Source organism: Xiphophorus hellerii, chromosome 6, assembly GCF_003331165.1.
Source record: "Xiphophorus hellerii strain 12219 chromosome 6, Xiphophorus_hellerii-4.1, whole genome shotgun sequence".
NCBI lineage: Eukaryota > Metazoa > Chordata > Actinopteri > Cyprinodontiformes > Poeciliidae > Xiphophorus > Xiphophorus hellerii.
The window spans coordinates 20,276,275-20,303,310 of NC_045677.1; positions in this window are offsets into that span (position 1 = coordinate 20,276,275).

Below are 27,036 nucleotides of genomic sequence, written 5' to 3' on the forward strand. Positions count from 1 at the left end.
TGCAAAGGGAGCTGAAAGAAGCTCAAAAGTACTTTTCTGCTAAACAAAAATTGGAAAATTGTGGAATTCAAATCCACCACAGATCCCCCTTGCAAATAAAATCTAGATCTTGATGGGGCTTTAACCTGGTTAAATAAATGAAATGAAACATAAACACTTTTTGCATCCACTTCATACTGACTGGTTAGATCCAGTCAGTATGAATACAATTCCAATCCAGGACAGACTTGTTCAGTATGACAGATTTAATCTGTTACCTATTTGAAAAAAAGTTATCTGATATGAACAAAGATTATTCTGAATGGAAGCCATTTCATTTAAATGCATTTTACCACAGTGAGGTAGTTAGCAAGACAGTTGATTTATGAGATTACTTCTCTGTTTTTGGCTGTAGGAAACCTCCACAACCAGACTGGGCAGGCAGCGATCTGCACAACAAATATAAGACTCGCAAACTTAAATTCAGGAGTAAAAATTTAATTAAAAAAACATGAAGGTACACAGTTTACATTAGTGATGTTATTATATTAGTATCAAATGAAAGTTAACACATTAAAGGTAAAAAATAAATAAATAAGTCATTGACTGAATTCTGTAATTCATATAGTTCTTGTAACACAATGTGAATAGTTTGTCTATGTTACTAAACACTCTTCACACTGGATCCTACACTGCCTGGCCAAAAAAAAAGTCGCCACCTGGATTTAACTAAGCAAATAGGTACAAGCCTCCTATTGGATACGTACTGCATAGGCGATTATCTTTCAGCTGGCAACAAGTTATTTAACCCCAGCTGATGCAATGAGTAACTCCTCATTTCTTAAACAACCATGGCAAAAGACACATCCTGTGGTCGTGGAAAAGACGTTAGTCTGTTTAAGAAGGGTCAAATCATTGGCATGCACCAAGCAGAGAAAACATCTAAGGAGATTGCAGAAACTACTAGAATTGGGCTAAGAACTGTCCAACGCATCATTAAAAACTGGAAGGATGGTGGGGAACCATCGTCTTCCAGGAAGAAATATGGTCGGAAAAAAATCCTGAATGATCGTGATCGGCGATTACTTAAACGTTTGGTCAAATCAAATCGAAGAAAAACAACAGCAGAACTCAGGAGTATGTTTAATTGTGAACCCAAAAGCATTTCCACACGCACAATGTGAAGGGAACTCAAGGGGTTGGGATTGAACAGCTGTGTAGCCGTAAGAAAACCTCTAATCAGTAAGGCCAACCAGAAAAAAAGGCTTCAGTTTGATAGGGAGCATAAAGATTGGACTCTGGAGGAATGGAAGAGGGTCATGTGGTCTGATGAGTCCAGATTTACCCTGTTCCAGAGTGATGGGCGCATCAGGGTAAGAAGAGAGGCAGGTGAAGTGATGCACCCATCATGCCTAGTGCCTACTGTACAAGCCTGTGGGGGCAGTGCTATGATCTGGGGTTGCTGCAGTTGGTCAGGTCTAGGTTCAGCAACATTGTGTGCCCAAAGAATGAGGTCAGCTGACTACCTGAATATACTGAATGACCAGGTTATTCCATCAATGGATTTTGTCTTCCCAAATGGAACGGGCATATTCCAAGATGACAATGCCAGGATTCATCGGGCTCACATTGTGAAAGAGTGGTTCAGGGAGCATGAGACATCTTTTTCACACATGGATTGGCCACCACAGAGTCCAGACCTTAACCCCATTGAGAATCTTTGGGATGTGCTGGAGAAGGCTTTGCGCAGTGGTCAGACTCTCCCATCATCAATACAAGATCTTGGTGAAAGATTAATGCAACACTGGATGGAAATAAATCTTGTGACACTGCAGAAACTTATTGAAACAATGCCACAGCGAATGCGGGCTGTAATCAAAGCTAAAGGCGGTCCAACAAAATATTAGAGAGTGTGACCATTTTTTGGTCACACACTTTTTTTTGGCCAGGCAGTGTATAACTATTTTTTTTCACATCTAACTTTTGAGTTAAAGGCGGTTTGTACATTTCAGTTTAAGATTTTAATCATTATGAGAATAGAGACTGAGAAATACTGATGCAAGGTCTCTACAATTCAAGTAGACAGTTATTCAATAAATGATTACGGAGTCCATGTCATCCACAATGTGGAGTTTAAAGTGTTCAATATCAAAACAATTTTCATATTTGATTGTTGCTGATTGATGTATTGATTAACAGTTGTTTTGGATACAGAACACTATGCATTAGCAAGTATGTTACATTTTTTTAAAGGAATTCATATGGACTTTATTTTTTTGAAAATTAAAAAAATAATAACACTTTACATAGAAAAAAATGTCACCCATAGCTAATTATTTAAATTTGTTTAAAAGTAATGGCACTATGTTTCTAGGAAAAAACAAACAAACAAACAAACAAAAAACATTAAGCTGTAAATCTCAGATGCAGGAAACAAAATTTAAGAACATCTTAACTTTTTAGTCTTGCTGTAGACGTCTTTGTTTTTAGCACAGATTCCGTTTTTTCCTCCTTTCTCATTGCACACTGTCACTCACATGCATTGCAGTGCAAAGACAGACATGTGAGTGTTGTTCTAGAAATGTTTGAGCTGCAGGAGCTGGGGATGCGTGGGCTTGCTAGAGCTTTAACTGATATCTGTCCATTGCTGGATTTCCACGCTTGGGATTCCAAAGTTGACGGTAAGTCTGGCTAACAAACTGTAGGTAGAAACTCAGCTGACTGAGGAGGCAGGGGAAGGATTATGACTGCAGCATTGTGCCTGATGAGCCAGGGCTGAAGGAGCGTGAGAGAAACCCGTAACTGGGCCACTGAGCCCACAGATGGAGCCTCTGGATGAGAAGAGAATAAACGTGGCCAGCCATTTCTGAGGCATTTATGAATGACTCAAGAGCCCTCAGCATGCCATACACCTACTCATGTCATAAAAACAACCATCCTTGTTTTTGAGATGCAGCTTGCGAATCATGTTTCCAGATGGACAGAAACAGGAAACAGAAGTCAATACTTCCTCTGAGTCTCTTCCTGGAGAACCTTCAACTTAGTACAATGACATATGACTGTACTAACATGTAGGTTATTAATAATCAAACTGCATTCTCACATGCCAAAACATCATTTTGTGGTTAGATAAATCATTCATCTGATTCATTTTAGATTTTTTTTTTCTCCAAAATTGAACTGTATTCACTTTTACATAAATAACTGAACACATTCAAGTCAAAAAGAAAAAGGAATGTGTTAGGAAAGAATACAACCGGTCATATGTTTATGTCATAGTATGAAAACACTGGTTCTCAAAGTTTAGAAAAGGATAGACATTTAATTGTCCTTAAAGAGGAATTATGATTAGTGTTTGAAAGCACAACACTTGCCATTCACATGGACTTAAAAACAATCTTATAAACAAAGCTGCTTTAGGTCAGGAGCCCTCTGTGGACTGCTATGTAATTTAAATATAAAGGGCAAATTAATGTAACAAATAATGGTTGATTAAATCATTTATCTTCTCATAGCAAGATAGTAACATCTCACTAATAATATGATTTAATAAGATATCAATATCATATATTAATATGTTTTTTTAATGCAGTAATCTCTCCATCTAAGCTGTTAAACATTTCTACTTTTTAGAAATGATTTTCTATCTTTTTCCAAATTGATGAGCGTCAACAATTGCTTCTCAGAGCTTCCCCGAAGTCTTCTTTTATTCATGCAATCACACCACAAGCAGACAGATGTGTTATCAAGGTCAGATTTAGACAAACTGTGGTTCTTTTAACTTGAACAGATTGTTGGTATTCTGATTGTCTTCTCACAAAATAGAAAAGAAAATATTGTAGCCACAAAAGAGTACAGGTATGCCAAAATGTTTGAGATTAATTTGACACATTTCCAAAAAAATACACAAGGTTTTTTTCTAATCTTGAAAGGTAATACATTTGGATGAATAAAATTATACTTGAGTATTATAACTGGATATTTTTTAACATGTAAGTGGACATCCGGTATCAAAACCACATCTCCCAGGAGCAGATTCGTCATGAATGACTTGAACTGGATCCAGAATACACAAGACAACAAGGAAAAGGCTGCAACACTTCTTCATCGAATCTGCACCTGAAAGTAGTTCTGGTACAGGAAAAGAGCCTATATGCATATCTGGATAGCATATCCAGATATGATCTAAATTTACCACTTAAATGTTAGAGGACTGCTGGTATTTTTTGTTGCAAATGTTTGACTTTATAATGTCAGATAACTTCCTAGTTTTGATAAATTTATGCCATGGAAAATTATCCTGTTTTTCTTGCAAATTTACAACTTTTTTTTTTAAATCAGTCAATTTTTTAAAATCACATAAACTATGAGTTGTAACTCTAGAAATGTCTGCATGGGTGGAAATGTACTCTTCTGTGGCCACATTATTGTTTCATTATTGTGTTAACCTCAATGATCCTTATACCCCCTCATACAATTCACTGCAAAAATGAGATGGGAAAGAGAGACATCATGAGGAACCAAACCAATAATGCTAAGATGGAATAAAAAAAATCTACTTTGTCTATGATTTATGCTTCAGTATCTGTTTGACAACAATAACAGAAGCAACACCATTTTTGTGTAATTGGATGTAAATTCAGTCACCGGGGGGCATGTATTGGTAGCAAATCTTGTGTTTTATAAAAGCATGTTTTGTAGAGTGCATCTAATAGCTCCACACACATCACCTAATTTTATTTCAGTCCCATAATAATCCTGTGGTGACCCTCAAAGGAAAAGGAAAAATTAATATCAAGTAAGAAGGAGGAGAGGAAATTTGCCTTCAAGCACTACCATTCAAGCATTCATAACCAAATTCGAAAACATTTCACATTGACTGCTCACTCCAAGAAACTGTGCATTAAAACTGATGTTCTTGCATATTCAAGTGCATTTAGAAAAACAGGTTAAGGGAAAAAAAAAAATACCTCAGCAGTGTCACATGTCACAGAGATATTGATGCATACTAAATGTGGGGAGTTCAGATGTGAGTTACATTCACACACCAAAGAGTCATTATTGCTGAGGAGGTGAAAAGAGCTTCACACTGGACTTGAGATAAAGAAGATGGTAAATTGATTTTGGCATCACAGTTGGTGGTAAGTGGCCACTGCTGTTGTGTCTTTGAACCACACTTGAAACAAATAACTTATCAAATGTTTTGAATCAGTCTATGAAAACGTGTGGGGTTGAAGGGAAGACATTTAGCAACAAGTCTGGAGTTTGTCAGAAATTTGTCTGTTACTTTTTTATTTGCCTACTGAGCTATTTTTTAAATTATTATTTGTTGCTGCTTAACTGGTGCCATCTCCCTCTCCTACTGTAATAATGTGCAGTTGCTGCAGTTAAAGTTGCGTACCATACAAAACTATTTGTTGACTGAGTTGAAATAAAAATCTAACTAATATGATCTTTTATAAAATCTATATATGTTCACTTGTTTCATTAAGTCTAATTACTTTCAGACTTTGAGGTTATTCAATTTTGCAACGTTAAATTATTACAACTTTGAGTGAAAGAAGCTGGAAAAAAAAACTAATTTTCATGTGACAGCCTGTAGCTCTAACTTATGAATACTTCCTTTCTAAACTGCTTAGATAATCCACCAACCCTATGCAAAAATGCCAAAATTAGTTTACATAATAGTGAAACTATACTTTAAAAAGTACAGGTGTGTATTACATAGTTTCACTGTGTGAAATTGCTTTTATCTAATGTGTTAATTAAAATAATTTTTGCTCTTCTTTCATAAGCGTTTTGAAATTTTATCCAGGCAAATGTCCATTATTTTCCTTGTCTGCACTCGCTCATGCTTGCAGGGTTGAAGGGACCTGATGATTATCTCTGTCAGTGTGTCAGTGAGCGACGGGGTACGCACTGGAGAGACTGCCTGTTCATCCCAAGACAACAGAGAGACACATGGGACAAACAACCATACACACACTGACTCCTTAACCTACCATAGGTGTACTTGGCCTGTGAAAAGAAGCAGGAGTACCTGGAAAGAACCCATGTATAAAATGCAAATCTAATTGTGAATATTAGGAGTGTGAAACGTAAATAAAACCTAATACAACACAAACGGGGATCAGCACCAGTGTATTTTTCTTTGATTTAACTTCAATTCAATCAGTGAGATGTATGAAAGCACAGATGCAATTTGCCTAAAAGAGTTATCATCTTTAGAAATGCCCAAATTTTATCGACTTATTGGTCATGTCAAAATAGAATTATAACATGAAGAAAATTTAGCGGGTTTGAAAATTCTATAGAAGCTACATAGCAGTGATTCAGGAATAGCATTACATAATCTCATTTTAAGCTTTGCAGTCACTTTGTCTAATGGAGATTTAATCCCCATGACCCAAAGGCTTGAGGAGTCAAACACAATGTGGGGCTTAGTTCTGTCTTCTGCAAGTCCTCCTGTCTTCTGTGCCTCTGGCAGTTTTTATGATTTTTTTTGTATTTAAATAGTGGCTTACACACTGTCGACTATTTTTAGATGTTATTTAATTTAAAATTACAACTGAAGCAATCACAATGAAAGAAGTGTGAACTCCTGCAAATCTCAGATACACAGTGAAAGTGTCATAAGAACATCACAACAGTGCACCACATACTGTTCGTTAAGCTAGTATACAAACAATACAAACAAGAAAGTCACATCATAAATGTTACAAATATGTTATATCTATCCAAGGGCTCGGCATTTCACAAAATTTGCTTCATGTTGCCATGCTTAGACGTACTGTATGTAGAACATTTGTGACAAAATCAACAGTTAACAAAAAAATAAATAGTTAACAAAATACAAGGTACTAGTTCTAAAAATCGCAACCATTTGAAAAAAAAGTCAAATTATTTTACAGTTAAAATCACAGTCAAGATATAGGCAAAGTAGGACACAACTTAGAAGAATTGGAAAGCAGAGTTTAAATTAAAATATTATGCACACATTATAACTACTGATTAAATAAACAACAACAGAAGAATGATGGCATGTGAGACTGCAAGAGGAAAGTTTCTGCTCTTGAAAGAAAGAAGTGTAGACCAACTGAACTTTTCTAAAGTTTTACCAGAGACAATGACATTTCTTGTACACTGCTGTTTGGATGGATAAGAATGAAGCACCAATACTGGTCCATGTTTGATTTATTTAAGCTTTTTTGGATCTACAGGACCTGGGTACCTTGCATCAGACACCTTACACTCCTCCTCAGTCCATTCGTTGGGGGGAAGTGGAGACCTCACAAAGACACATTCCATCTCACTGCAGTGATAAAGCAGTAAACTATTGAATCTTTAATCTATTCTTGAATTATTTATTTGTTTCTTTAAAAATAATGCCAGACTTCACATAACCAACTTAGCTTTGAAGTGTCAGTGTATTACCAAGACATGACTTTATGTTGAATTTCTTGCTTTTTGGCCTCCTGCACGCTGAAACAGGTGAAAGTTGTAAAGTCGAAAGGCAAGTTCAAAACAGATTTCATCAAGCCTCAAGCAGAAATAAACCGTTTATTTCTTCTCCATGTGTATCAACTTCATTTGTTTTATCATGAGGTTGCATTCATTTATTACTGAATTATGTTGCAGTCGCTTGCGTGTACATGCTGATGATATATGCAAGTGTGCATCATCGTACGATGCATTAAACAGCCATGTATGGTGTTGTGAGATTTCTTACTAATTTTAGATCTCTTACTCACAGTTGCTTCTTATATGTTTGAGTCAGATGGTCTGTCTTGTCCACACACAGACTTTATTATTGGCAAGCACTTTTTATATAAAGCTATTCTTGGTTTGATTTGTTCACTTGCTCTCATCTAAATCAGTCAGAAAAAGTAAAAAAAAGATATTTCTTCTATTCCAAGGCATTATTCTTGCCACATGCTGCAAGACACCTTAGTGATCTGGGATGAAGAGGGTTTAAAAATGCTCTTCCATCTGTTTTGAAGCACTTAGAAAACTGAAGTTTTTTAATAATGAGGAAGTCTAAAGATAATTTTCTGACTCTACTTCATCCCTCGATTGTCTATTCTCCCTTGTTTTTTCTGGTGAATATCTCCACAGGGATGCACATACTCATATCTGAGGGCAGTTTAGAATAATCAATTGACCCAACAATTATGTTTTTGGACTGTGGGAGGAAGCCAGAGTAGCCAGCAAAAAACTTACACATGCAAGGAGAGAACATGCAAACTCCATGAAGAAAGACCCCAGGCTGAGACCTTCTTACTGCAAGGCAAAATTGGTACCAACTCCTTGTTTTAATTAAAAAAAACTAAAATCTTAGTGTGGCGTACATTTGTATTCTGATCCTTGTTCTATGAAAAAAAATAATAATAATTTTTGTTTTGTTATTTTAGTTTTTTCCAAGTGGAATTCATTTAGTTGATCATATCTAACCTAAAGTGGGGACAAAATGTTTTAATGTCTTTTTGGATATTTTTGGATATCGGGTTTCACTGAACCTAAATTTACAATAATCAAAAAAGATATGAAATTAACACTTCTCATAATTGTTTTTTGTTTAAACTCAGTCAGTAGATAATGCACTTCTATAATGCACAAATTGTCTTTATTCAACAAATGCTGGACAGGACGTGTGGTAGAGAAAGACACAGAATCCATGGGAAATGAACCAGAGCCAAGAATCAAAGCCAGTCATCAACATCTGCATTGAGGCTGCTTGACACCCAAATAAAACTTCTTTCACATTTTTCTTGGGTTATAGTTGAGTCTGGTTATAACGAGAGGATTTGATTAATTCATTTATCTAATGAATAATTGAAAATAGCCATTAAACTAAACTATGAACTTATAAAAGACATGCAAATAATGTTGCAAATTTCTTACACTTGGATTATGCCCTCTTTGTGCAAAAAATACCCATGACAACTCATGAAAAAGACAACTTCATGAAAGAGATGCTAGATTATTAATGATCAAGACAAAAGTAATGATCAAAAACAGACTGATGTCCATAGTTCAACAATTCTTCACTATTGAAGTCATTAGCATTGTGATTAATATGGAATCTTTTTTTCTATTTTGCAGATTGAGAGCCAGTAGATAAAACACTGACATGGACAAAGGTGAATACTATCTATACAAAAGAGAAGGCAAAATAAATTCCTGCTTTCTTACAATTTCTGAGACTTTCCTAGATTTATTCTGTTTAGTTAAACTGTGGGCAAATGTTGCTACTGAGACTCAGGTGGTTATGCCACCCAGGCTTTCCTAACAAGTTCAAAGATTCAAATTGGGGTCCTGCTGGTCAAATATCCTTTTCTCAAACCTTAAAGCTGCTGCACCCTCAAAGTGCTGTGTGTCACTCTAAATTGCCACCTCTCTGTCGACTGGCATGGTGAAAAGCAGAGGGCTGTAATGGGAAGCAAGAATTTATGGCATACAGCTTTTCAGCACACCAGAACCAGATGAGGTTCTGTCCTTTTTTATATATATGAGGAGGAAAAGGAAGGATTGATTTTTTTTACTGCAGTTGCCTGAATGGCAACCGTAGTGAGCCTTTGGCATTCATTTCATGCCACAGATGTACAAACACACACATATACACACAAACCATACACGTCTGCAAGTATTTAGACCTATGTTTGTGTACATATGGATTCAGGAGACTAAGCTGTATGATTAAGTTGTAATAACAACACAAATAAAGCACATTCGACTGAGATAGTTTTGGAAATACATAGTAAGCATGTTACAACTAAATTCATTACACAGCAGCCAAGTCAAATCAGCAAATCCATTTACCTTGTGGACATTTTCACAGCATCAAAGACTTTTATGTTATAAAACATAGATTTATGAATAATGAAAAGAGCATGCCACAGGAATTGAGTCAGGAAATCTAGCTGCTGCTTTGCAGACTTGCTGAGAGTATTATGCAACCTACATAATGGAAGAGGGTTCTATGTTTTAGCTTGCTGAAGCATGTACAGCATCCTCACACCCTCGTTTCATTGCTTTTGATCCAGAATGTGTCAGTACAGTTTTTTCATCCTTTCTTCATTTGTATGAAATCTGTTGTCACTAAATGTTGATAAGAAGTCCCACACCATAGTAGTCACACTTCCAAACTTTACTTCTGGTGCTATCTATACACCAACCATCTCTGCAATAACATCCAGAGACTTCAATGGTCATCATGCTACGTTCCCTCAGTATTACACTGGAATGGTCAGCAGTGGAGTTTTGCAAAGAGAGAAAAGGCAGAGTGCATTATTTATTATGTTCTTCTGATTATCCTATCAACTTTTCTTTCAGAAATTCTGCCCCTGACTAGTTTCTGGTCAAACAATTCCATGATACCAACAGTGTCAAATGGAATAGCTTGGAAATGATGGAGTCTTTCTGTAACCACTGCAATCTGTCTGTTTTGTAACAATAAGAACATTGCAAAAGGAATTGGAAGTGTTGCTTACGGTTTAAAAAAGTTCTTTTCTTCTTCTTTCAGATGTGTTTGTGCAATACCATAGCAATGGCAATTTATGTAAAGGCCATAAGTAGGTGGCATTAATTTTCACAGATATGGATGTTTTCTTAATCTAAATACAGTTTCTTTTTTTTTCTTGGCAGTTGTATGTCCTTTTCTTCCTTCTTTTCCTTTATGTGTGAAATATGTATTCCATATGCCATTCCACTTTATTACTCTTATTTATAGAGTTATTTTTAATTTGTACGTTGAAACCACTACATGGTGTGGATTTCATATCAATAGGGCCATTAGAAATATATTTACAGAAATAAATGTTGATTAGCTTATTTTTTCTGGTGTATAGATAAAGAAATTAGAAGAGGTTTATAGACTTTGTGTCAATGAAAAGCAAACAATGAAATTACAACCTGTTGATGGAATGAAGAACTGCATTCAAATGTCACAGCATTTTATGATAGTATGTTCATTTATAAGACTTTCAGAACGAACGTTGTGGTTAAAAAAGTGTTTCCATGTTTTTTCTAAAATTAGTTTGTCATTAAGGCATAGTAAAATATGTATTTTTACAACCAAGAACTACCGAAAATCACACATTAGCAGTCAAGACATAGCAGCAAAACTGGAGTAGAAAATCATTTTTTTATTTCATGACCGTGCTGCTGACCTTGTGTCACTCTGTTGAATACTCTCAGATTTCGTCTGGGTCTCCTTGCTTCATGAATAAAAATGGAATGTGAACCTTTGAGTAATAAGTTTTTGTTCTCTGCTCTGCAGGAAAATGTCAGTACATTTGTCTGCACACCTCTACAGAAGGTAGGTCAGTGCTGCAACAAAACACAACGCAGATAAAGTTTTCATGCTGAGGAAAAGTTAGGGAAGGAAAAGAGTGAATTTTTCCAAATGACCAACGAGGAATGCAGACCTTCATATTTGAAAACTAAATATTGTTAGGTTTCAGAGTACGTAATTTATTAGACAAACATCACAGTATGGAAACACTGAAAACAACAGAAGTTGAAAGTCTAAATATCTTATGTATTAGTATAGATTTGCTAATAATTCTCACTGGGAGAACCTTGTGCAATTTGTAAATATTGTTTATTGCAGTTCTCGTATTTGATTAGGCCTGATACAATCAAGACCTGTACAACCAAAACATTACTTGCATAAGCAGCCCAATAACTGACCAGGGACATCAGGGCAGCTAAGAGAAACTAGCAAGAAACTAGAAAAAAGCTTCTCAGTCAACAACCCAGCAGCAGCTGGAAAAGCATCTCTAACAATAGGACCCCACTCCCTCATGCTAAGTAGAAACCTTGTCTGACAGATGACCTCAAAGCTGCTGTATGTAACTTTTATTAAAAATAATAATAAAAAAATAAACAAATTTTTGGTAACACTTTTTTTGTCGGGTTGTGAGTAAGACTGTCATGACACTGTCATAAACATGACATAACACCTGTCATGAACATGAGTAAGACTTCATGAATATGTATGACTGTTGTCATAAAGTGTCATTCGGTAAATCATGACAGTTTTAATACAAAGTTGACATTATTGAAAATGTTTTCGTTATGACAACTTGACATTAACCAAGAAATAATGATCTGACCTAAATTTGTTATAAAAGTATTACTGATTAAACTTTAGCTTTAATAACATAAAGCTACATAATTAGTTTAATCAGTAATACTTTTATAACAAATTTAGGTCAGATCATGATTTCTTGGTTAATGACTTTGTATTAAAAGTGTCATGATAAACCGAATGACCTTATTCACAACCCGTCAAGTAAAGTGTTACCCATTTTTTTATTATGACAGGCTCTACTGTCAGGAAAACACTGTAATACAGCAAAGAGCAAGGAGGAGAGTGTGAGCAACAGATTATCTGTCTTATACTATACTGTCATGAGAATCTGATAATTTTAGCAAACATTTAAAACCTATTTTATATTAAAGCTTTTATAAAAGCTTCAATGTCATGTTAAAATTGTATTTCTACAAATCCGATTGTACAACATGAAACCTCAGTAAATTGTAACTCGGGTGTAAATTTATTGAGTCCATTGTTCAGTCATGTGTTTTTCCATCTCTGTGTCTTATCCAAAAAATCAGGACACGTTTTTGGATAGTAACGATACTGTTCTCTGAAACATGAGAAATTATTTTATTACTAGCTTTACTGAACTTTTAGAAATAATTATTCCAATCTAAATTGGACTCAGGTGGATCAGAAACATTTTAATGTCCAAATGCATCATAATATCTTTCAGGTCTCAGAATGCATTTGTGATCACATCGTGCTAATGATCTGCTACTGGCCCAGCTAAAAGCTGACTGTGTGATCCAGGCTACGTCCCTATTTACATACCGGACTGGGAAATGAGATCTAATCTGATCAGCCAGGATGCATCTTCACTTCAGGTGGTCTGAAGATTATTGATTCAAGAAATGGAAAACAATAGGACACAGGTGGAGGTTTAAAAGCAAATATTTCAGCAGATTAAAATTGGAGATGTTTGTTTGTTGTCCTCATGGAGGTTGTTTTATGACGTGGAAAAAAGGACAGAAAATATTCTGATCACTCGAAGAAACATTCATTTTACTTTAACAAGTCAGTCTTTCTCCGTTTCTTTTTTATCTTTATTTTATGTGTAGAATAGCGTATGTTTTATGTTTCTGAGTATAGACAATTATGTCAATTTAGTAAACTATGCTTTTGTTTTAATTAGAATTATAGCCTCACTTTTATTGGCTTTTCTTTCTGCATATTTCACATTATTTTATATTTAAAAATAAATTTCTCATCACTTCTCTGTATTCTTTCTGAAATCAGCAATTAAAACATCCACCTATTGTCTATACCTGCTTATCCATGAAATGTTGCGAGGGAGCTAATGTCTTTCTCAAGCAGACATTGGTCAAGAGATGCAGCACACGTTGGATGAGGCCAGTCCATCATAGAGAAGCAGGCTGGGCTTCAAACATAGGATTTCTAGCTGCAAGGCGACATCCACAACCCCGTTATGCCCAGAAGTATAACAGATAAATGAAACATTTTCAAAGCCTGGAAAGCCTAAAAGCAGGAGCAAGATATACATTTTATAAAGATGTCAAGAATAATACAAGAGCAAGACTGCAGTGTTCAGAATGTTATTGGAGCGTAAGTACGAAACTGAAGAAGAAACTTTCATGTTTTCATTACTGAACAATTTATTTTTCAAGATAACATTTTTGTATCTATTTTTTTGTAAACACTAATTTGAATATGTTGCTGTGCTTGTACATATCTCTTGTTAAGCTGTAGCTACATTCCATTGAAGCTGCGGCTATGTGTTATTTTTAATTTACTTAAAAACTATAGAGTTACAGGTTTTATTAAGTATGACCTCACAAGTGCCAATGACTTCCATTGCCAGCAAAAATGCTGAATGGTATTTTCTGTTGTTGCGCAACACCCCCCCCCTCCTTCCTGTCTCTACTGTCTCACTCTCTGCTTCCTCTTCTGAGAGGGGAGATGTGCTACCAGCTCTCCTTCTAACGGGTTAATTGAGTTTCCTAAATCTGCCGGGATTTACCCTGTCCAGAACTGAAGTAAACTCTGTTTAAGCTGGTTTCGAGAAACGATTCGCCTGGTTTTCTGACGGCCTACATCCAGGTGTCCCACCCTTCTTCCCCCTGTGAATTAGCCAGACTGAGCAGCTACAGCCAACTAGTTTCACAGAAGCACACCTGTTAACGGTCGCTCGTTCTCTATTTTACAACTTGCATTTGTATGAACAGGTAGTTTTTAGTGACTCGGGCGAGTCCCAAGGATGAGTTTTAAATTGGGCTACCAGCAACCCTAAAACATTTTAAACTTTTTCCTCTCCAGAATCAAACATCACAGCTATTTTACAACCATCAAAGAACTTTAAGGTGACTCATTAACTGAATGTCCACAACATCTTTTAGATTTTCTTTATGCTAAATATTTTATTAGTAAGGCAGTTTTGCAAGGGTCAGTACAGCTTAATTCAGTAGCAGAAATAATCAAATAAGTAAAATCAATCATCTAGTCTATCTTTCCCTACTGCTGACACTGAGAACTGAAAAAGGGAACCTTTGAGAGAGACGGACGGAGTTTGACGTTTCGAACCCCAGACCTGGCCTGATGATGATGAAGATGTTGCAGCAGGAGGAAGATGTTGATCTGCGAAGGCAGGAATCTCTGTAGGTCTGATGAGCTTCTTCTCCGCATGGATGGTGAGGTCACACAGGACTTGGTGCTGGCAGGAAAAAAGGCACCAGTTCTTCTTCTTTGTCTTTGCCTTTGTCTTTGTCTTCATCTTTGTCTTTGGGGTCTGAACCCAGCCGATGAGAGAAGTGCGATTTGAAGCCACAGGTTGTGGGCCTGACCGGTTGGTCTCCATGAGCAGGACAGTCTTCGGCTCCGTGGCCCCGGCTCTTCTTCAGCTGCAGAGTTCTTTGTCCATCTCTTGGCTCGAAGCTGCCCGGAGGATCCAACAAAAGGTTCCTCTTTTGCACCTACCTTTTATAGGGTTTATCCACCCTTTTGGTGCGTTTTCATTGGCTGTCTGCTTAGACAGATGACCTCACATCCATCACTGTCCTTCAGACATTATGTCCTGATGTCTGTGCTAATGTCTCAGGGTTGCTCAACCTCCTGTGTCTATTGTCTTTCACCTTTTCTCTAAATAAGGCGTTGATCATCTCTGCTCTCCTGTTAGTTCCCCTTTTTCCCTTAACCGTTCACCTTTCACCTACTATCTACCTCCAACATATCAGTGATGTTTAATTGCAGTTACACCTTTTTTACACCATTTCAAGTTCAATGTCAAAATCATATTTATCACATTTATTTTCTTTAGCTTCTCTGATTTAGCATTCATTTATGATTTTATAACCATAACTTATTAATCACTCGCATTATAATCCTAATGTGAGTTATTACAGATGTTTTTCTGAAAAGAAACCAAGAATAATACATGATTCTAATTATTTGATGCCAAAGTTACAGTTACTTGTTTTTCTTGTAAGTGTTCCCACAAATGTAAGTAAATATTATTACAAGTAAACCATTATTAATATAAGTATTTTACTTTGAATCTTATCAAATTACTCAAAATGTTTTAGATTTAATTCTTTAAAACTTTCATGCTTTAAAATAAGAAATAGTCTCAGCTATTTTTATAAATCTGCAGGCTGGAAACTTCCTCTTTCTCCAGGAAACCTGCTTTTCCTGTTTCATGACTCTCTCTGTCTGACTATGATTTCTTATGATTAGATAGAAAAAAGTAGAATTAAAGCAAAGTTTGCATGAGACAAAAACAACACACACAACCAGATTTATTTTATTGACACTTAAGTCTACTGCTGGGCCTAGATGTCACTTGAGTGATTCATTTTAAAGATAACTTTATTTATTATTACTGTTAAACTAAAATCTCCAGCATGGGGAAGTGGGATGAGCTCGGATTTTCTTGACATTTCCTAATAAATGCACCCATCAATCTATTTTCTGCACTCATGAGATGCAGAGCAAATGCTGCTGCGGCGTTCCATTACTGGGTCAACACAGAGGCAAACAGGACAAACATCCTTCCTTGCACCCGTCAGGTTAGTTTAGAGTTGCAACACAATCTAATATCCACATACTTAAACTGTGGGGATGCTGAAGGAATTACTCTCCTCCATAGAACATTTCTCTGAAGGAGAATAATTCTCTGCAGAAGAAGAACTTCCAAAACTTACCAGCTAGCCTTGATGCAACTGTGCACACCACACTTTCATGAAGTGTCTAACATTCCAAAACTTTGTGTTAAAAAACACATTAAGATGCTGTCACCACCATGTTTCAAATGTTATCCACAGCCCACACTGGGTTTTTTTTTGGGTTTTTTTTACCGGAGCAATTTGTTGGACATAAACTGTATTTAAACTGTAACTCAGATCCAATAAAATTACAGACAAAATCCACTAGAAAAAATAAATAAATAAATAAAATGATTGTACAGTCTAAATACAATCAAAAACCTCTCCTATTCCGGAATAAGTTCTTGCTTGGAAAAGCAAATCTGGTGTCTGTCATGCAGATCTCAAGGCAGATGCTACCACTGTTGTTTGTCCTGTTTCGGTGTTTTACTTTGAGGCAAAGAGACTAGCAGATGAAAGAGTATCACTGGAAAACACTGATAAAAACAATGTAGGTAGATATGATTGACAGAATGCCAATGCCCCATCCAATGTCCTCCCTGCTTGTTTTTTCCACAGCTTACCCTGGCATGGTCAAATCCCTCTATTTATTTTTCACTGAATAAAATAAACTGACTTATATTTAGCCGCTTTAGTCCTGTTTTGGTGTAGTGATGTCTTCTGCAGCATTACCCAGCTGTTTTTATCAACTTGTTCTGGCAGGCAGGCAACCCCGCACTGCTGCATTATTCATACTCTGCCAAGGAGACAGGGGAATCGGAAGTCCCGACCACCACTTTGATGACATGCAAAGTAGGGGGGAAAGACTGTGCACCGCTTACATCCGCTGTCACCGGTGTTTTCCCAGCTGCTCTGATCAAGCTGAATGCAAGAATCACAAATGAGACTGTAACAGTGCTTGGAGGTACCAAACAAAAGGATTGTGAGATTTGTTGATGTAAATTGGTGCCAAAATGTACACAGAACAAAATTCTGCACATAAACTTTGCGAGTATATTTGCAATAAAGCTTTGATTTACACTTGTGCCAAAAATCAAATTTACCTAGCGTTGTTTTAGACCAGCTGTCCCATTGGTGTTGCTTTTCTGCTGTACATTCATTAAAGCTATAAATCATCTTCACAGCTCAGGGTTTCCCCTCCACAGGCAGTGAAAATACCCCCTGATCTATAAATATCTTTCATAGTGGAAGAAACCTCAGAGGCTCTGTCAGAGACAAATCTAACCAGCAGCTTGAATAAAATATGTCCATCCACGCTTTTTTGGTAATTACATAATCCATGCTTTCTTATACGGGAAGAACTGTGACAAAAATTTAAAACATGTTTCTGTGTTATATTTGAGCCTTATATGTCAGAGCTGTAATTAGGCTTGACAAAAAGGCTTCTGAAAGTAACATGACTGATCTTCTAAAAAATACTTTTTTTGTCAAATGTAATGTGATAAAAGAAGCTGAAATGAGTCATAGTATTACACAGGAGCACACACTCATAATGGGAAACATAAAACCAATGAAATGAAAATATTTAAAATAAGGTCTAAACAGATTACGTATTGGCTGTGGTTTGCATAAATGAGCAAACCTGATTGACAATGTGAGTTCCTGTGTTGACTCAATGTGATTGAGCTGAAGATGTGAGGGCTCTTTGCCGGTAGCGCTCTCCATTTGTCACCAACTTGAGCCACCGGATGAGCGGACTGGCACCCGTCAGACCAGAGAGCTCCTGTCTGCCTCGTCGTAATCCCGCTCTTAGCATGGGCAGGCACGTCTACGGCTCCCAAGAACACCCATCTCATGGAAACTAATCCTTTGATCCCTTGCTGTGTGTCAGCCCCCAAAGCATTTAGAGATGTGAGCTGCAGAGCCACGTTATGTCAAGTGTGGCCCTCGTCACCCAAGAATCGACAAACTGAAAGTATTTTGGAATGCAAAATGGCGGAGAACGCAGAACAACTTTGTGTTTATGTGGGGAAGAAACACAAAGTTAGTGAATTGCATTCACTCATGCAATTAGGAACAAATTCCATAAAATTGCTAAAGAGAGAAAATACATAACCAAGGATTGTGTCTTTACATCAAAGTTTACATAAGTTATAATCAGTAGTCAAAATCTGACCAGGTATAAACTTCATTCTGAAGCCAGTGTCCTTGTTATTCTGTATTATTTATCTGCCTTAAGTTCCTATAAAAATGTTTAACTTAAGTATTGTTTGAAGTGTTGTCTTATAGAGGGCATAGTCATTGGATAACTCCCTCTGAAGCAAAAGTTCAAGGGTCACTTTGTGGCCTAAGGATGGGAAATAAAAAATGTAGGATATTTACTTTTCCTACTATTTGCTATTAAATTCGGGTCTGTTTCAAGCTCTAACAAGTTTTGTTCAGGAATATCCTGCTCCATCTACCTATGCTATGAAACAGGGTTTAATGGTGTGTTTAGCATTTTATGTTTCCAACTTCTTGAATATTCTTGAACAAATCTCTGCTTACTTCACAGAAAAACTTAGTTAATTAAGGGGATTGAATTGCATTCAGGGGAACTCTATTTAATAATTAGCTGAAGACTGAAGGCAACAGGTTGAACAATATTTAATATTAGTATATTCAAATGTCTGCCAAATGTTGCAGATTTTTGACTTGTAAAAAAGTTTCTGTGTTGATCTAGTTATTCAAAGTCCTCATAAAAAAACATACAAATTTGCTGCAAGATATGAAGCCCTTTAAGACAGCCTGGTAAATTAGATTTTAAATCCCAATTGTTTTTACCTAGTTAAATATTTAAAACAATAATAAACTCAAGGCGTATCACATTTTTGAATTATTTTTCCTATGTAAAGATCAAGCTATGCCTTTACGTCTCAACAAGAAATGCCCTTAAAAAACATCACATCCCATCATTCCTTATGTCTTTATTTATTTATCTATATCAAGAACCATACATATAGAACTTAAACAAAAAAAAAATCAATATTGGAGGATTTATGAGAGGAGATCATGGGAGAGCAGAGCAATGAAAATGCTATTCATCTGAAAAACTAATAAGCATCCTCTGAACCTGCTCGACGCGGCAGCGGTGGAGGCGTCATGTACAGGAAGTCGTTCGCAAGGAGATCATGTATTAAACAGACTTCCCATGCTCAAATATTCATAGGCAGAGATTTACTCATTAATCTTTCATTATCTTCTATCTTTCTGTTTTGCATATATCAGAGGCTTGGAGCCGTTATTGGTTAAAATCACCTTCAGTGCATCTTTTTGTGCGTCAGACCCCTTTTTTTTCTTGCTCATTGATGTGGCCCACATGCAAATTACTAACGTTGTTATTTAAGCTTTTTAATTTTGTTGCCACTTTTCTGGCTCTGCTCTAGATCTAATTTTAAATATTTGAAATCCATAAATGCCATCGTAAGTGGATATTTTAGGTTTGCACTGAGGAGGAAAAGATTTGGAGGCTCAACTTAAAAGCTTAAAATGACTTCAAGACAGGTGTATGTTTGACTGACGTTTGCCTGTGTTTAAACATGTTTGCACACACAAATTAAAGTACATATAAACAGCCAGTGTTGGTAGAAGAAAAGAGATGATATCCAGGTCCAGAAATCCCCAGATACCTCTTGAGTTGCAGTAGAACATGATATAAATATTGGACCACAAAAACAGAACAATTATTCTGTGTTTTTCTACTTTCTACTCAGTAAAATGGCTTGCTGTGGTCATTAAATTATGAACATTGTGGTGAAATGCAGAAAAAAATAACTGGATTTTGTGTTGATGTTCGTATATAGTCTCCTGTCATGGCACCGACCGTTGAAATTTAACTAATTTCATAAATATGACGCATTTGGAACCCCTGCGTCTCAAATTAAGCCTGTGGGTTCAGAACAAGCACAAACTGTCACCCAAAGATTAAAGAAGTTGTTATCCTGCATAGGTCAGCAGTTCAATGACTGCACACTCTGCTTCTGAGAACCGCCCCCAGTATGATTAAAGTTGTGCAGAAATGTGATCCCTGTGATTACCAAAGCTGACTTCAGGCAGGCAAATCTGGGGAGATACAGCGTAAGACTTTAGGGTGACACTGGTGGGCAGGAGTTGTATCGACCCGCTCCCTCGGATCACCTTATTTTAATATACAGGGGTTTAACAAACCCACACAGTGGCAGACAGGTTCTTTTGTACGTGAACAAAAGAACATGCAGGAACAAGCCAGAAAAACTACATGCATCACATTCAAAAATAGACATTGACAAAACCTACAGAACACAGGAATCTTGATTCCTACATGTCAAAGGAAAAGAGTTAAAAATAAAATATTGATCCAAGCTGTTACTCTTTTCATATTGTTCTCTTACATTAGCAATTCTGAAGAATACAACTTTCCATTTTGTTGATTAACTACTAACTCAGGATTGCGTGGAAAGATATAATGGTCCATGCAGTTCATGAGATTAGACAATACACGATATTGGGTTCACAAGAATGAGTCATTATTTTAGTAATATTTTTTGGACAAATGTTGTGCAACAACATGTGAACAACTATTAATAAATTCCAAATGTCATTATTAAGAAAATTAGTCATATAGATCAAAATTACTAAGTTGGAGCACCCCCTGATTATCAGAAAATAATTAGGTAAGTAGTTTTCAGATTCGGTTTTTGCCTGTGAATAACTACAGGATAAGTTTATGTATTATATACAACAGAAGACGGGTTTAGGTTTTACATGTACAGTCTTGTTCAATAAATTAGAAGATGCGTTCTGTTGAGGATCATTTGTCAGATTAAAAGTACTCTTACAGGTGTAGCCTAGAAAAGGGCAACGAGTTGGGAACAGGCATGTTGAGGGACTGAGAAAAAAAAAAGTCATCAAAGTGTACCACTTAAAGACAGCAGCTGCAGGATAGCAGACATAGCTGCTGTTATCTTACCACAGGTCACAAACAGATTCAATTCTACAGTAACCCCACCGGGAGGACAGTGGTGATGCTCTTGTACCAGAAACAGTGGACAAACCATAATTAAAATTTAAAATCAGTGTTATAATAAAAGAATGGTAGTTACATTTCTTTTTCTTTGAAACTACATATAAAAATGTCAAATACAACTAGTTCTTACTTAGTCTGTAGTCTCATAAAAGATACATTTTATAACTTTAAAATGATCAATTTTGTTTTTTTTTCTCAGTTTCTCATGTCCCTCAACATGCCTGTTCCCAACTCGTTGCCCTTTTCTAGGCTACACCTGTAAGAGTACTTTTAATCTGACAAATGATCCTCATCAGAACGCATCTTCTAATTTAACCACCAGACTATGACATACAAGGCTAGTAATGTAATCTGTACAGATCAGTTAAATGCTTGTGCAACAAGAATGTCCTCATGTAAATGTCCCCCTTTGGGTCTGATAAATGCATGATTTTGCTTGATGAATAATTTGAACTTTGGCTTGATTTGCAGTCCTCTTAGCCAAATGCCTTCATTAGAGGAGGTTCACAAACTATCTACTCAAAAGCTACAGCCAAACATATTTTATTCAACAAAATAAGAGTAAAAAATGTAAATGAAACATTTCTGCAATTAAAGGTACATTTTTGTGTAAACGTTGGGATTGAGAGATTAAGTTAGAGCATGACAGTATGCTGTTTATGGTAAAATGTTTGTAGAAATAAACACTAATCAAATCAAATGTAGTTGGTGGGCAGGACTTCAGGCATGATAAATTTTATTTCCATACAAAATTTTCTTCCATTACTCAAAGCTTTAAATCTCCAATAGGTAACTTTTATATAAATATAAATATGTCTTTTACATATTTATTAAAACGGTCACTATATTCTGACAGTAAAGTATGAGACAGATAATCTGTGAAAAAATTAGATACTTGTGTAGATCCCTTTAAAAGAATAAAGGTCAGGGGAATTAATATATTATATATATTTTTTACATAATCTTATGAAAAAATTCAAATGGACCAAATTGGACCAATTTTCATTACCCAAGATGTTCCGAGAGCCGTTCTCAGGTATAAAAAAACACATTGCCAAAGATAATATCAGCAACTTACATTTTCCAATATCGGATTTTAAGACCATTAGTACCAATGTTGATATTGACTGGAAATATTAAATTTTTAATATGTCTTTCAAAAATCCCCACAACACTTGAGTATCTTATCTACCATTTTCCTTATAATTATAATAACAATTTAAATCTCAGTGAGGTGTTTTTTTTTTATTTTATTTTGCTAACAAACAAACGTATTTTTATGAAGAGCCAGTCAGTCCTACAATACCTCTGGTAAAATTGTAGTTTGTTGCCATAAAAATCTGAAACATTTCTTTTGCTCTAGTTTCGTTTTAGTTTGTAAAACATGACTTTTATACAATATTACCATTGTCATAGCTCAACAGACATTAAACCGATCTTTTTTGGATGTTTTTCTTTTTTTTTTGAAGAGCCAGACCTCTGCCCAGTAACTTCCCATTATCTACTTCACAACAGAAAGAAAATAAGGTCCAGCCTATTTGCTATTCCTTTGGTCCAATGGTATGACTAATGCAACAGTGAATCAGTGTTGGGTAGAACCCAGTTAGGTCCATGCTGCTCCCACTGGTCATCCGGCTTTGAAGATATATACATCTCTGCCATCTGTTATTTGGGTACCTGCTGGCACCATTACAGGACCCACTGATTCATATTCATAGACACATTGTAAGAAATGTATTCATGTCCCCAGGAAATGCTAAACAAAAGATGGGAAACTGGAGATGGATATTAAGTTTTTACTCAGAGTCAGTTTCTGTACCTTGCAAAGATATTTAAAACTTTTGTAGATTTCTTTTTATATTTTTGTCACATCACAACCACAAACATCAGTGTGTAAATTATTGAGTTATTTGACAGAGCAACACAAAGCACTATATGCTTGTGCAACAGATGCAACATGATTTTTTTTCTGTAAATGAAAAACTGAAAAGTGTGATGTGTATTTTCATTCAATCCTTTTACTCCACTTTCTGTAAATTACAATTCAATGAAGAGCCTTCAGAAGTTACTTTATTTATAAATAGTGTCAGCTTCTGTGTAATTTATTATTTTAATTAATCAAAGGAGCAGTAAAGGGACCCATAGTAGCTCTGGAGGAGCTGCAGAAATCCACAGCTCTGGTAGGGAAATCAGTTGTTAGGAAAACCTTAGTGGTCCACTTCACAAATTTAGCCTTTTGTTGGACAACACGAAGCCATAAGAAATCCCATTTACAGCATTTCACAAACCATGATGGGGAAATAGTAAATATGGAGGAGTTGTGTCTGTTTTGATGACACATTACCCTGAATGTATATTACTGTAGTTAAAAATGGTGGGTGGCGCTACTATGTTGTTGGGATGTTTTTCTTTAGCAGGGATAGGGAATATGGTCAGAGATGAAAGGAAATTATCAATTCTTATTAATTCTTACTGATTATTATTTACGCAATGCTTTGATTAATTTAGAAAGACACATTATAAATTCATCAATGCCTTATTCACAATAATTAATACTAATCCTTATGTGTTGATTTGTATTATTTGATTTGTGATACTTTATCGAGAATAGAAAAAATTCCCAAAAGTAAAATGATTATATTTATACATTTTCTGTGTAAGATTGTGCTGTAAAATCATAATGAATTTGAAGGGTTTTTATAAATCTTGACCTGGTGGTCAACATATATATAAATATGAAAGAAAATCATTAGTTGTTTCCTCTTTTTGTTTGTTTACAACATTTTGTCACATGTCCACTTCCACTGGAGTGATGGCGAGGAGTGGGAAAACTGGGGATAGAGTTAGCTCAACACACAAGCCTTTTTCTGCACTCAGTTTGTTTAAAAAAAGCCTAAGATGCATTGATGTTAACAGGTGGGTGACCTGTCAAATTAAACACAATTACAAAAACTAGAACATGTGTCTTTGACCTAATATAAATGAGATTCCAAGTAGTTGTCATGTCAGAATTGTACTGTCATTGCAAACTTACTCTTGTGACACGCCTCTCCTGCTTTAGCATCAATCACACTCAACAAATAATGAAACATCCCCTCTCCTACACACAAACACCCTCCAAAAAATTAAAAAACAGAATCAAACCCCCTTCTGGGTGTAGTGAGAATGTCATTTCACTTCTGCAAATTCCCTGTGTGGCTTACTCTGACTGCTGTCTTGAAGCTAGAGCTTAACGTGTCTCTCAGTGCTCAGTCATCTGTACTCTCAACGACCTGCTCCACTCCCTGCTCTGCGGCTGAAGTATCCTTCAAAGACTCAGTGACAGAGGACACAGAGAGATCCCTGAAGTTTATTTGCCAGCCCTGGATGCATTCGGGCAATCACGACTTGGCAGACGAGAAATAATGGAAACTCCCAAGATTAATAGAGAGAACCACCAACAAAATTCAACACAACACGGCACTGTTAGTTGCACACAGTGCCAGCTGAAACAGATGGGCAGATGAAACAGCTGTGTCTAAATTAATAGGGTGTGCAGCATCAAGGCGACAGCTCATCTCAGTGGACATTGGATTATTCACTGATTAAAAATGTAATCAGATTACAAACTGTTTTTTTAAAGAGATAAATGAGGTTTTGTTGGTTTAATCAAACACAGTAGGAGGCATTATTCATCCAGAATGTGACAATCCAGACAAAGTTTGTCTGCCCCATTTTTCCTCCTTCTGACTGTGAAAAGGGCCATCGGCGATGTGTTTCTGCTTACAATGTCTTTCTTACCCCTTTAAAAAGAGTCAAAAAGTGGCTACATATAAAGATGTATCTTGTGAAAAATAGTCAAATAATGTCAGAGGCAACATGCAACAGAATGGTCTGTGGTTTATTCACAATGACTTTCTTGTCAACTTAATGTTCATGATTACTGTCGTATTTTTCAGTTTTGCGTGAGGGCTATCCACTCTTGGACACTTGCTTTACATAAAATTATATGTGTTAAATTTTATGTGCTTCATAAAAACATTCATAGTCACTGAAATTTGCAATATTTTGTGAAGTTACAAGCACAAAATTTTATGTATTTCAAATGGACTTGGTGACAAACATAAATTCGCATAAAGTTATGAGAAAGAAAATGAATTTGACATTTCTCTTTTTGTGGGCATACTGTATGTACCATGACATCCAGATTGTGGACAGCACCTGAACGTAACCCACACTCACTAACTTTGAAAAATAATTAAAGTACATACAGGTTGCTCTTTTTTATAAGCGTGTCCTGCATTGTAACAAGAGATATTCACACTTAGATGTTTTATTAATTTGTAATTAATACTGGTAACATACAGAGATTCGTAGCATAAATGCTTTTTCCAAACAGTGCCTCTACCATGGCTGCTTAAGAAAAAAAAATAGAGAAGCCTATCAGGAAAAGCTATTGATGCCTTTCTTCTTCATCCTCCTGCACGCCAAGACCACTAACGTCGTCTTCTTCAGTGTTGAACTTGAACAGACTCGCACACATTTCCTGAGTTATCGTTGTCGTCACACAAATAATTCGCCACACAGCAGCCCAGCCTTTCAAAACCTATTGATAAATATTGTACTAACTACAGTTAGGTACTTCCACTGAAATGACAGGTATAGTATTTTATAAAAATTAAAATAAAAATAGAACAAAAAATGTATCCATCAACAATAGGTGGAAAATGTATGTCTTAACTTACTTTTTTTAAACATAGAAAATATTAAAACCCGACTATCAGTAAAAGAGCTATCTGACCACTTTTCTTCAGAACTTCATTTATTTTTTGTCTTTGATTGCCCTCGTATTTGGAAAAATTTGCGAATGACCCTGAACTGTGCAGACAGTTGTGTGTGAACATGCATGCGAAATGTGGATTAACAAAATAAATAAACAACTGTCTGCATTACTGTTTCACATTATCTGCAACATTGTTTAAACTAACTTCTGATTTTTTTTTTTTCTGCTAATCAATGCCCAGTCACATGGCTCTGTAAAGACGTTCTTGTTTTCTCCTTTCAATGCCGGTCTCTGTAGTTTTTGGCTCTTTATGTTCACCAATTAGTTACTAATTGCAGCACACAGATGTAAACAAAGCAGAGAAGGCCGCCGGAGTTAAAAGATAACTAAGAAAGTTTGACTTTGAACGTTCTTCACAAACTCTAAACTGAAGAAAAGTAAAGTGTAGCACTCCTGACTATAAAATAAAAAGTTACACTGCATCAGAGTTTGAGTCGCATATTCTTCTTTGAGAAAGTAAAACTTAAATAATTTTTGTTCAAATTTATGTCTGCTAAATATTCCTGCTGTCATCATATATGTAATGCAGGTGATGGAACTTAATAAAAAAAAGTGTTAATTTGTTACAAGTAATCAAATTAAGCTTATCCAAGTAAATATATTACGTTTATTAAGTTGTCTACTTAAACAAACATATATAAAGTAAGTTTGACAAACTTGATTGATTACATGTAACAAATTATCTCAATATTTTTAAGTTGGAGCTTCATTCTCTTTTTTCAGTGTGTGATGTGGCATGCGATGATGGGAGCTAATGCCCATTTCCAGCAGTCATTGGGCTGTAGGTGGGATACGACGTTCACTGCAGCTGTTGCTTGTAATTTCTTTTTTCTTTTTTTGCCAAAGACCAAATTTATGGTTGTGTAAAGTTTATCAGTTCCCAGTAAAATTTGGGTATTGGATATTTTTTTCTAATGAATCATCTGAGAGTTGCAAAGAAAAACCTTCCAGTTTGATAATGATACCACCTTTGAGAGCCAGATCTTTGGCTTCAACTTTGCAGCTCTTTGCTCTACTTTCAAATTAATAA